This window comes from Otolemur garnettii, unplaced genomic scaffold (assembly GCF_000181295.1).
Source record: "Otolemur garnettii isolate 467f Iridium unplaced genomic scaffold, OtoGar3 scaffold00117, whole genome shotgun sequence".
Classification (NCBI taxonomy): domain Eukaryota; kingdom Metazoa; phylum Chordata; class Mammalia; order Primates; family Galagidae; genus Otolemur; species Otolemur garnettii.
In genome coordinates, this window is record NW_003852512.1 from 6,411,734 (window position 1) to 6,423,056 (window position 11,323).

At 40.1% G+C, this 11,323-nt stretch overlaps 1 pseudogene; it reads left to right on the forward strand.

Moving 5' to 3' along the window:
* Positions 1 to 1,188: 1,188 nt before the first annotated feature.
* On the forward strand, positions 1,189 to 2,469 carry LOC100954959 (annotated as a pseudogene).
* Positions 2,470 to 11,323: the final 8,854 nt, after the last annotated feature.

Here is an 11,323-nt window from a genome sequence, read left to right on the forward strand (position 1 = left end):
GATTCCCTCAGCCATATTGAAGACTCCCAGTGGTCTGTCTACGGCCTCCTGCCCTCCTCCCTATATATACCCTACTGGGAGCCACACCCTTAAGCTTTGTTTGCTCATCCAGAACTGCTCCAGCCAATCATGACCCTGAGATGGCTTAGACATCACAAAGCATCACCTTGACACCTCCATGGGGTGGAGGGAGGAGGGAGCAGAGACCAAGATACTGTTGTTGGTTTAATGTCCCCTAAAGATTCATCCCAGGGCAGCACCTGTGGCTTAAAGAAGTCGGGCGCCAGCCCCATATCCCAGCCAAAAACTACACACACACACACACACACACACAAAAGATTCATCCCAAATTGACCTGACACTTCTCCTTATTTCTTCGTGTTCAATTCTCATGGTTCACATGGAAAGGAGAGAGTGATTTCTCTGAGTCCTTTCACACAACCACTCCTATTAAATGATTCACTGTATAATTCCCCAGCCCTAGCCGTTACCAAGTATTTTAGATTCCTTACTTAAAATCCCTAAAAACAAGTGTGGCCACATTTAAATCTTGGTGGAGATGTAAATCATCCCATTTCCCACTTACAGTTCTTTCTTAAGCACCTTGAAAACCATTTACTTTTTGGCTGCCATCAGGTAACTTTCCAATTCACCTTATTTTCCCTAGTGTCCACAGAGTTATATTCAATTTTCTGTTTCTAGTCTCAAATCACAGACTTTAGCTTGTCACAACTTAAGTGAATAACTTTTACTACTGGGTATGCTAGTCTTGTTTCAAATCATGAGGATGTGTTCATATTAACACAGGTGGTCCCTGGGTTACAGATGAGATACATTCCTAAGAATGTGTTTAAGTCAGATTTGTATGAACTAGGATCCCTGATGAACAATGCATATACAGTAGTAATAATAATAATACCAATATTATAAAGGCTCATATGTGGTAATTTTAGGCAGCTGGTTAGACATGAGCAGAGCTGATATGGTCAGGCTGTCATGATGACACAAGACCCTGTGGTTGGTAATTCTGGGAAAAATAAGTTGAACAATGCTTAAAGGACTTTCCAATGCAATTAGAGAATGCTGTCAGATCGACCCGACCATTTCCCACCTGAGTTTGGTAAGAACAGCTGATTAATACCCTGAGATTCACAATATACAAGAAAATTGATTAAGACCAATCAGAGGATGAGGGCCGAGGTGGCTGCCAGCGTGGGCTTGAGCGAGGAGTCCATGGGCTCCCGGAGCAGCCGCCTCCTCTGCCCTCCAAGCCCTGCTCTGGTGATTCAGGGGCCCCCGCTGTTGCAGCTCCCAGGGAACTGGCTGGCCGGCCACTAGCTCTGAGCACTCTGGCCGGACAGAGGCGCTGTGGGCCGCCGTGGCCGAACTGCGTGCTGGCGACATGTTGGTGATCCCCACAGATACACTGTACCGCCTGGCCTGCTCCCCAAGTTGCTCAGCAGCACTGTGCAATGTGTACCACCTCAAGGGCCACAGTGAGGCCCACCTCTACAGGTATTGCCATGTGAGAGGACCAGAGGAGCTCCTAAAAGACTTGTTGCTGGGCCCTGTGACTCTGGTGATGGAACACACAGAGGCTCTCAACAATAAGGTGATCAGATTTTAACATTGGTAAAGTGGGACACCATTGACGGGGGTAGGGGGTGGGGGGGCTGGGATGGGTTCTTAATTAAAAATTTGGTCTATATGAAGCAACACAAATTTTCATAGAACACAAAAATAGTATTGTAATATAGATATTTTTAATTTCAATGTAAGTATAATTTACAAATATAATAAATTAAAAAAACTTATGTATAGGGCAATGCCTGTGGCTCAAAGGAGTAGGGTGCTGGTCCACCTGGGTGACCTTGCCCAGGAGGGGAATAGGGAATTTACATTAGCCTTTTCATTTCTAAATGAAGTTATATTAACCTTTTCAGCAGCCGAAAACCATATATTCCCTTCCCGTTGTCCCGCCGTTCCCTAGCTTGTCCTGCCTTCTTTCCAAAAATCGAGACTTTTTTAAAATGCCACGGGACGCGGGACAAATTGTTAAAAATTGGGACTGTCCCACCAAAAGCGGGACGTCTGGTCACCTTACTCAACAAGGACCTGAACTCCTTTATTCCTCTTGTAGTCATCCGGATTCCTGACCATGCCTTTATGCAAGATTTGTCCCAGATGTTTGGGGAACATTTTGCTCTCACTAGTGCCAACCTCAGCTCCCAGGTCAGTTCTCTGAATGTTGAGGAGTTCCAACACCTCTGGCCTCATCTGTCCTTGGTTATTGATGGAGGACCAATTGGGGGTAGCCAGAGCCCTGAGTGTCACCTTAGCTCAACTGTAGTTGATTTATCTGTGCCTGGAAAGTTTGGTATTATTCGTCCTGGCTGTGCCCTAGAAAGAACTACAGCCATCCTCCAACAGAAGTACAGGCTGCTTCCCTTACACGGATACTGCTTGTGAAACTCAGAAGGAGGGAAGACCCAAGGACTGGTGCTTGATACTATGTATCTTTCCACTAGTGGTTGGCAAGGCTTCATTTGCAGAGGCCACTGGAGCTACATCACCAGCCTGACCCCTTAGGCAACATAGACCAAGCCACGAAAGTGCTGGTTTAGCCTCGCACCTGGGGGAAAAGTTGTATTTATTATGTATAGTTTAATATGTCAGCCAAAAGCTTAAGAACATTCCTAGGTGGCCTTATTCTAATTGAAGAGTAATTTAAGTAAGAGATTTGGAATCTTGTGCGAGCCTCCTCTCTGGTAGCATTCAAGGTTCAAACCAGGTACAAGTGCCAGTGCTGTTTCAAATTCTCAGGTAACCAAGGGCATGGATTGGGCTCCCAAAGTTGGAACCAGGTTAGGATAAAGAGTATGAGGTCAAAGGCCAAACACTGTTTCCTCCGAACCAGGAGAGCTAGTGGAGCCCTGTGTTGTGATTGCCTGGCCGGGAGCACAGTCATTCGGTCCAACATTGGGAATTCTGCACAGATAGTAGGGAGTAGAGGTGTGAGGTGGGGGGAATCCAAATGAAAAGAGTATTAGAAAAGAAATCTCTATTCTCCTTTTCAGCCAGTCACCTTCTTCTTATTTATTCAGAACACATGTTATAATTATACCTCCTGACCCTATAAAACTTTTATTTAAATCCAGTGTTGGCAGCTTTTTGTCTTTATTCGTATGTGTATCAAGTGTTAAACGTAATTATTGTTGGGCATTTGAACTTTATTTTTCTTTAATATAAAAAATGCTGCTATTAAAGATATTTGTAAATGGTAAAAAAAAAAAAATCAGAGAAGAAACAGAAGTATTGGGAATTTTCTAAAGAGCAGTTAGTACTTCCTTAAAGTCATGTATAAAAATTAAAAATTGTGCTTTTGCAGAGCCCGTGCTTTTGTAGAACCAGGCCCTGATTACTATGGAAGTTGCTAATAAACTTTCTTTTCTGTGCTAAATCTCATTTGTTGGTTTTCTTTATTTTGGTAACTATTTCAAACCACTTTATGGCCTTAACTTTATTTATTTATTTATTTATTTATTTTTGCTTACTTTATTTTGTTGACTTGGTACTAATAACTATTCTGCACCTCTGGGGATCAAGAATTTGGAAACTCATGGACCTGTCATTTGCTGCCTCCTGTACTGTGATAGTAAGTTACAGAAACAACTGTGCTTTTTTTCTTTTAATTCAAACAGAACATAAAAACAAACTCACATATAAAATTTAGATAGAAGAGAGGTGAAATTTCTGCAAAGAATATTCAAGGTTAATACTCATCCAATGTATCCATGTTAGGCTAATAAAAATGTTACACTTATTTTGATCTAACCAGATCAATAATAATCTTTCCATTTTAAATATTAATCCAATGCACTGCTTAGTAATGATTGATGTTTTCATTGGAGCACTGCCTTTCAAATGTTCCATCATTCTCATTTTTTCCTTTATAATTTTTCTGCTGGTTGAGTGACTGAACGCTTATGCTTTACCGAGGAATGATGGTGTGTGGTTTCTTTGTGAAAGCTGAATTATTTCTACTTTCCTGTCCATTGTCATCCCCTTTCTCTTTGCTTTAGGCTCATCAGGAGTTGCAGTGGACTTTGACTTCGGAGGTATGGTCATAAGAGTAAACACAGACGCACCACAGCAAATAAACTAGTTAAGATGAACGTGCTACTGTGTCTAAGCCCCCATATAACAATGAGACTAGATATTAGCATAAATGTGCTGCCCCAGTAAACCCCGTAGGCCATGGGGGTTTGTTTATTTGAACCGAAGAAAGTAGTCCCTGAATTGCTACTTTGTTTCATTATAAATTATCTTTATGGAAGGCTTGGCAGCCTGTTCATAGATATGGAAGGCCACAGGTTGGGTTGTCTGTAACCAGAGGACTACCTGTAAATGTAGTATTCTGACATGATGGTTCTCCATGGAGGGGAGAAAGAGCAGGTATTCGTGTACTGAATGCTGTTATGAGTGTTTATACGCAGGTACGCAGTCAAAATACATCTGTCAACGGAATCCAAGATGTTTACTTTTCTCCTTTGTACTAGAGGTTTTGTCCTATGCATGAAAGAAGAAAAGGGAATTTAGATTAGAGAGAAATAAAAGTATCTTCTTCAAAAATCACATGAGAGAGGCTTGGAACCTGTAGCTTAGTGAGTAGAGCACCAGCCACATACACCGAGGTTGGTGGGTTGGAGCCCAGCCTGGGCCTGCCAAACAATAACTGCAACCAAAAAAGAGCGCAATGTTGTGGCAGGTGCCTGTCGTCCCAGCTACTCGGGAGGCTGAGGCAGTAGAATCACTTAAGCCCAAGAGTTTGAGGTTGCTGTGAGCTATGCTGCCACGCACTCTACTGAGGGCGACATAGTGAGACTCTGTCTTAAATAAATAAGTAAATATCACATAAGAGACCATATACAAAATTAATCTAAAAAAAGCTTCCATGATGCTGAGTTTTTCTTATTAAATTCTATTAGGTAGTACATGATTTTGATTTATCCTGTTACTAATGATGCTAACTTTGCGATTAACTTGGATTAAGATGCGTCTTCCCACTGGCTTTCCCACTGTAAAGTCACTTATTTTTCTTTTATGATTAATAAGGTTTTTTTTAGAGACTTAAAAAATGCTTCTACAATAATAACTGAGCTTAGCAAGGTTACAGGATAGAAGAACATGTAAAAAATCCATTCTTTGTATATATAAAGCAGTGAACAACTGTAAGTTTAAAATTAAGAATTGTGGAATTTAAAATATCACTAAAAACATGGAATATTTAGGGATAAATATGACCGAATATTTAAAAGGATTTATACACTAAAATGTACAAAACATTACAAAGATAAATTAGTGGCGTGATGAAATAAATGGACATATATGTTTTGATTATGGGTGAGAGAATTCAATGTGGCAAGTCAGTTCTTCCAAAATCCATGTATAGATTCAATCTAATCCCATTTGAAATCTCAAAAAGTGTATTTACTAGAAATTGAAAAGATGATTATAAGACTCATGTGAAAACACAAAACACATAAAATAGCTGAAAGAAATGTGCTGAAATTTGAATAAAGAATGGACTGTATCAAATTAATATTCTAGGTTTAAGAGTGTACTGTGAGGTTGCTTTACAAAACTTTGAAGCTTTTTGTGAATCTGTAATTATTTTAAAATAAGCTAAAAGATTAACAGAAAAAGAGAAAGAGGCCTGAGGATAGAGACATCATGGCCCTGGCATAACCCACCAAGTGTACACTTGTCCCATTCTCTTTTGGAATTTAGGCAACTCAGTAATGGGAGGGGGGAAACAAAAGCAGTACCAGCCTGGATTCTGGTTCCTGCGTTTGTCTAGCTCACTTATCTTTAACTCATACACCAACACATTAAGAAATGCCCAGAAAAATTCCCTGCTGACCTCCAGATACAACCACTTTATACCACTTTTATAACTGCCATCTATATATTACCAAATCAAGAGAAAAAATTTATTACAGTGTGTCTTTTTATTAGTGAACCCAGATATAGTCAAGTGATGACCACTTTCATTTATCAAATGTTTACAAGTCAACTTCTAAGGTATTTTTTTTAACTCTTGCCTGCAATTAAAGTGAGAACATCACCTTCTTGTGCATATGTGTATATATATATATATATATATATGAAAACATCTGTATGTATATATATATATAAAGATAAACATCTTTCTATGTTTCTTTATATATAATATAAATACAAAAATATATAATATATATATTTATATGTAATATAAATGTATGTATGTATATATAATATAAATACAAAAATATATTATATATACTTATATATAATATAAATGTATGTATGTATTTATATGTAATATAAATACAAAAATATATAATAAATATATATATAAATTTATGTAAATATAATATAAATACAAAACCCAAAAGCATATTGCACAATATAGGGCAAGTGAAGAACTGATTGAAATTATAGACAATGAAAGTATTCATTACATCAATACATTTTACTATTGTTTTCTAAACTTTTTTTATCAGAAATGTCCTGATGGATGTGTTATATTAGGAACACATTCAATACATATTTGTATTATAATATTGTAATTTACTTTAAAAAATCCTTTTGAGATCCTCAGTAATTCTGTTACATTTTCCACCAAATGAATAATAAAAAAATTGAAGGCCACTGGTGTACAATGAATTTGTTCTACTGAAATTTTCCATTTCTGATAATGAATATTTTCAGGAATGTACTTATTTGTTTATTTACTTATTTATTTTTTATTGTTGTAGATTCATTGAGGGTACACAGGACCAGGTTACATTGATTGCTTTTGCAGTTTTTTATTTGTTGGTTTTTTTGGTTTTTTGGCTGAGACCAGGTTTGAACCCACCACCCCCAGTATATGGGGTCAGTGCCCTACTCCTTGAGCCACAGGCATCACCCAACATTGATTGCTTTGGTTAGATAAGGACCCTCTTAAGGAATATACTTCTTAATCACACCAGGTTGAGGAATTCACTCTCCATGTCACCTGTGAGTTAGAAACAGATTCATACTCCTGGATCCCTTGTTACTTCTTGATTTTGGGCCTTTGTACAAGTGGTACTGTGAACTGACCCTTGTTTAATTATACTAATAACCCTAGCTTACATTCCCAGCTATTTTAATTACATTTTTTAGCTATCTAAGTCAAGTTTAAACACAACAGAGAACCAGATATAAGGCGGATGTGCTTGGAGTTTGCTTCACTCTGTGTCCACAAAGTGCAAGGTGTTCAAGGTCAACCATTGAATAATTTCCCTCTCCAGCATGGCTACATGAAGATCAATCAATAGATGGGAAAGAGTAGAGGGTGGGAAGAGGGTATTTTTTACAAGTTTTGCTTATGGTGCCTGTGTGGCTTTGGAAAATACCAATGCCATTGCCTCCACTGCAAGCGCCACTACCATGAAGCTACTACTGCTGCTATTATCAACATATTTCAGACACTGAGAACCTACTATGTATGAATGGGGCTCTGTTCTAGCTCTATAGTATCAGAGTCAAACAGGAAACAGATGGTACACCCAACTTAGAATAATTGGAGAGACTTCATTGCATAGAAACCGTTTACAGACAAGCAGATACAGGGAGACCATAACAAGGAGTTTTAGTAGCAGCTACTGTCACCCCAGACCCAAAGGAATGACAACAGAGAGTGGTCACCAGAACCTGGATCAATCAGTATTCTGAGGAAATGACTGTTTTGAGGAGAACAGTGATCTCTACCAAGAGACCCAGCCAGCCCAAGGTGCCTCACATGGAGGAAACCAAGAGAATGAGTTCCCAGGCCTCACTCTCTTCCCTCCATCCAACTCTTCTTGGGGATCACCCCCACCAAATACAACGGACACTAGAGGGCCTGGGAGCCCACAGATAAAATCCTCCCTAAGCAGGAAGTGGAGGCAGAGTTGAGAAGGGTGGCGAGCAGATCTGCAGGAGCAGAGGGGAGACGCCCAACCAAAAGGCCATACACAGCGATCCCAGCTGGTGGCTATCATTATGGGTTCCCTATACAGGTGAGGAAACTGAAGCCCAGAAAAGCTCAATAACTTGTGCAGCAGGGTTCAAAGCCATGTCCATCAGACCTTAAGTCTCATGTTCGTTCTGGTACTCTGGGTACATTTTATACCTTTTCTAGGCTTTAGTTCCATCAGCTGTGGAATGAGGAAATGGGAATAATGAAGGTCACCTTTTAAAAATAAGCTATGATTCTATAATTCTCACTTTTAATAATGCATGGTAGACATAAGGTTTGTGGGAAATTTAAAATAGTTTAACATAGTAAATTGCACACGATCTTTATTGACATGATTCAGGAAACCAGAAATATATCCCCAATACATACAACTATATGTGGTGGGACTATTCTGGCTTGAACTACCCTTGGTACTCTTTCTGATTCACTCAGCACTGGGACAACAAAGTCCTTGACTGTTGCCCCAGAAATAGGATGCTTTAGGGCAGGGGTCCTCGAACGTTTTAAACAGGGGGCCAGTTCACTGTCCCTCAGACCATTGGAAGGCCAGACTGCGGGCCCTGGGACGAGTCGGTTGCTAAGCAGGACAGGCAGCAGTGACAAAAACTCCCATCTGGGTGGATAAATGTCCTCAGCGGGCCACATGTGGCCCGTGGGCTGTAGTGTGAGGATGCATGCTTTAGGGCATCCTAAAGCAATAAACCATGGAACAAAAGCCATCATGTCACTCAACAACCTTTGAATGAGTACACATTCTATCTCAAGCACTATAGTAGGCACAGGAGTATAAAGACCAAGGAGACATGATCCTTGTCCTGTGATTTTTCTTTTTTTTTTTTTTTTTTTTTTTAAGACAGAGCCTCAAGCTGTCCCCCTGGGTAGAGTGCCATGGCATTACAGCTCACAGCAACCTCCAACTCCTGGGCTCAAGCGAGTCTCCTGCCTCTGCCTCCCAAGTAGCTGGGACCACAGGCGCCCGCCACAACGCTCGGCTATTTTTTGGTTGCAGCCGTCATTGTTGTTTGGCGGGTCTGGGCTGGGGATTCGAACCTGCCACCTTAGGTGTACATGGCTGGCGCCTTAGCCGGTTGAGCTATAGGCGCCGAGCCTGTCCTGTGATTTTTCAAGAAAATTGTTCTGCCCCATGCCTTCCCTAATGTGGTTTTCATATCTTGCATTTTTTTAAAAGGCCCCAAATCAATTTCCATCCTAATGGAAAATAAGCCTGACCCCTTAAAGTCAAGCATTCTGAGTAGTCAGAAATTTTATATAGTATTCAACATTTTAACTTATTTCCTCTGAGATGCTTAAGTGTAAGACTTGCAATCCTTTACGCGTATGCCTACATTAAAAATGCTTTAATGCCACATGATAGATGGAAATTTTAGTTTGAAATGAGGAATATCTTCCACGTGCACATTAGAGAGAGAGAAAAAAAATTTTTTTTAACCCAATGGCCTGAAAACTTAAAAAAAGAAATATTATCTTTCTTCTATAGGCTATTTTACAGATCTTTTTTTCTGGAAATTAATGCTAGGTACTTAGGTATTTTAAGGTAGAGAATTGTGCTATTAAAAGTTTTCTTGTCAATTGATATTTAGTGTATTTATTTTTTGTGTGTGTTATCAGTGACATTGCCAGAACCTAATATCCCACGGTTACAAATCAATTAGAAACGTAAATGCTGCTAGATTTTCTTTACCCTCCACACCTACATGGAGAAGAGCTTCCTGCTTTACTCAGGTTTTCGATTCAAGTATCTTTCTGCGTTCTCTGAAGTTTCAACTCAAAGGCACTAAGTGAAATTCAGTTGAAAGACACAGACAGACCACACGTGAGTCCCAGGTGAATCCCTAAGGTGTCTTGAACCTCTAACCCATATGTGTGATATGAGTGCACTGAGCAATTCTCTTTTTCAGTACAAAGATAATAGTGATTGACATTTAAAAAATCATTATATCAATCTTTAGCTTTAATTAAATGATGAATTTCAGGAAATGATAGCACCAAGTAACACAGATGACCCTCAGACATCACACAGAACCCACCCACCTCATTACTATGCAGTGCACATTCCCACCTTCATGGGAAAATCTCCTACTAGCGCAGCTCACTTTCCTTTTCCCAACTCTCGGCTGCTTCGCATATGCGCATTTGCAGATGTCAGCCTATTGTGAGGCAGGATGACCCTGGTTACAGACTATTGGAGTCATGGCCCCCGGTGAATTTCAGATGCAGTGAAAATTTTGTTTTCCAATCATTTCTCTATAAGCAACTTTTTTCTGCTGTTTACTTACACATATGTGCAATATATTCTTCTGTTTGGTGCTTTCCATTTTACTGAGCACTTGCACTTTATAAGCATGCATCTCTAACATGGGAGTGAATAAGTCTAGGGTGGGTGGATAAGTCTAGGTGGAGGCAAATACTTTAACGTTTACATTACCCAGAACAATGCACTGCCGCGTGCAGTTAGATAAACACATATGGCCTCCATTGCTAAGAGAGCAGTTTTGTTCCTTCCGTGGAGGACACAATCCATCTTTCACACGTGAGTCATCACACCTGCTCTGAAGCCCTTTCAGTTAAGTGGGAATCAAGAGCTATGACTTGCAGAAGCTGCCAGGATGTCATGTGGTGAAGCACGGTTACAATGTGCTTTGTTGGGGACACTCTGGGAGAAGGAGGAAAACAAAAGCAAGGAGATTTCCAGATTTCAAAAAAACACCAAGAATTAGCAACGTTTTCACCTTGCTTACCTTCTCAAGGGGATGAATGAAAATTAACCATTGCCAATGACAGAGTAAAATATGATTTTCACTAATAATGTTTTGTTTCAACAGATAACTGCAGTGAAATTTATTTTGTCATTACATGAGAAGAGGCTTACATTTTGCCCAGATCAATCTGATCAGTTTGAAAAATCGCAGGTGCATTGCTGAACCACAGCTAAGACAACAAATGGCAACAGGATTCCACGTGCTCACCAACAGAAACCACCGGCTGGAGTCATGAAGACAGACCCCTGCACCATATTGCTGGGAACTCAGCTGCACTGCCAACCACGATGCATTCTGCCTCCAGCTAGCTCTGCATTCAACTCCCACACCAGGAGAAGCCTATGGGAATAGCAACGTTCCCTCCAAAGCATGTTCCCAATCGGCATCTTTGAAAATCTACTGAGATCCTTCCCTGTGCCAAACTGAGCTGCAAGGGACACAAGAATCAATCAGTTATGTAGCCTCCATGGAAAATAGTGTAACATGGCCTGAGTGAGAGAGGGTATGGGACAGG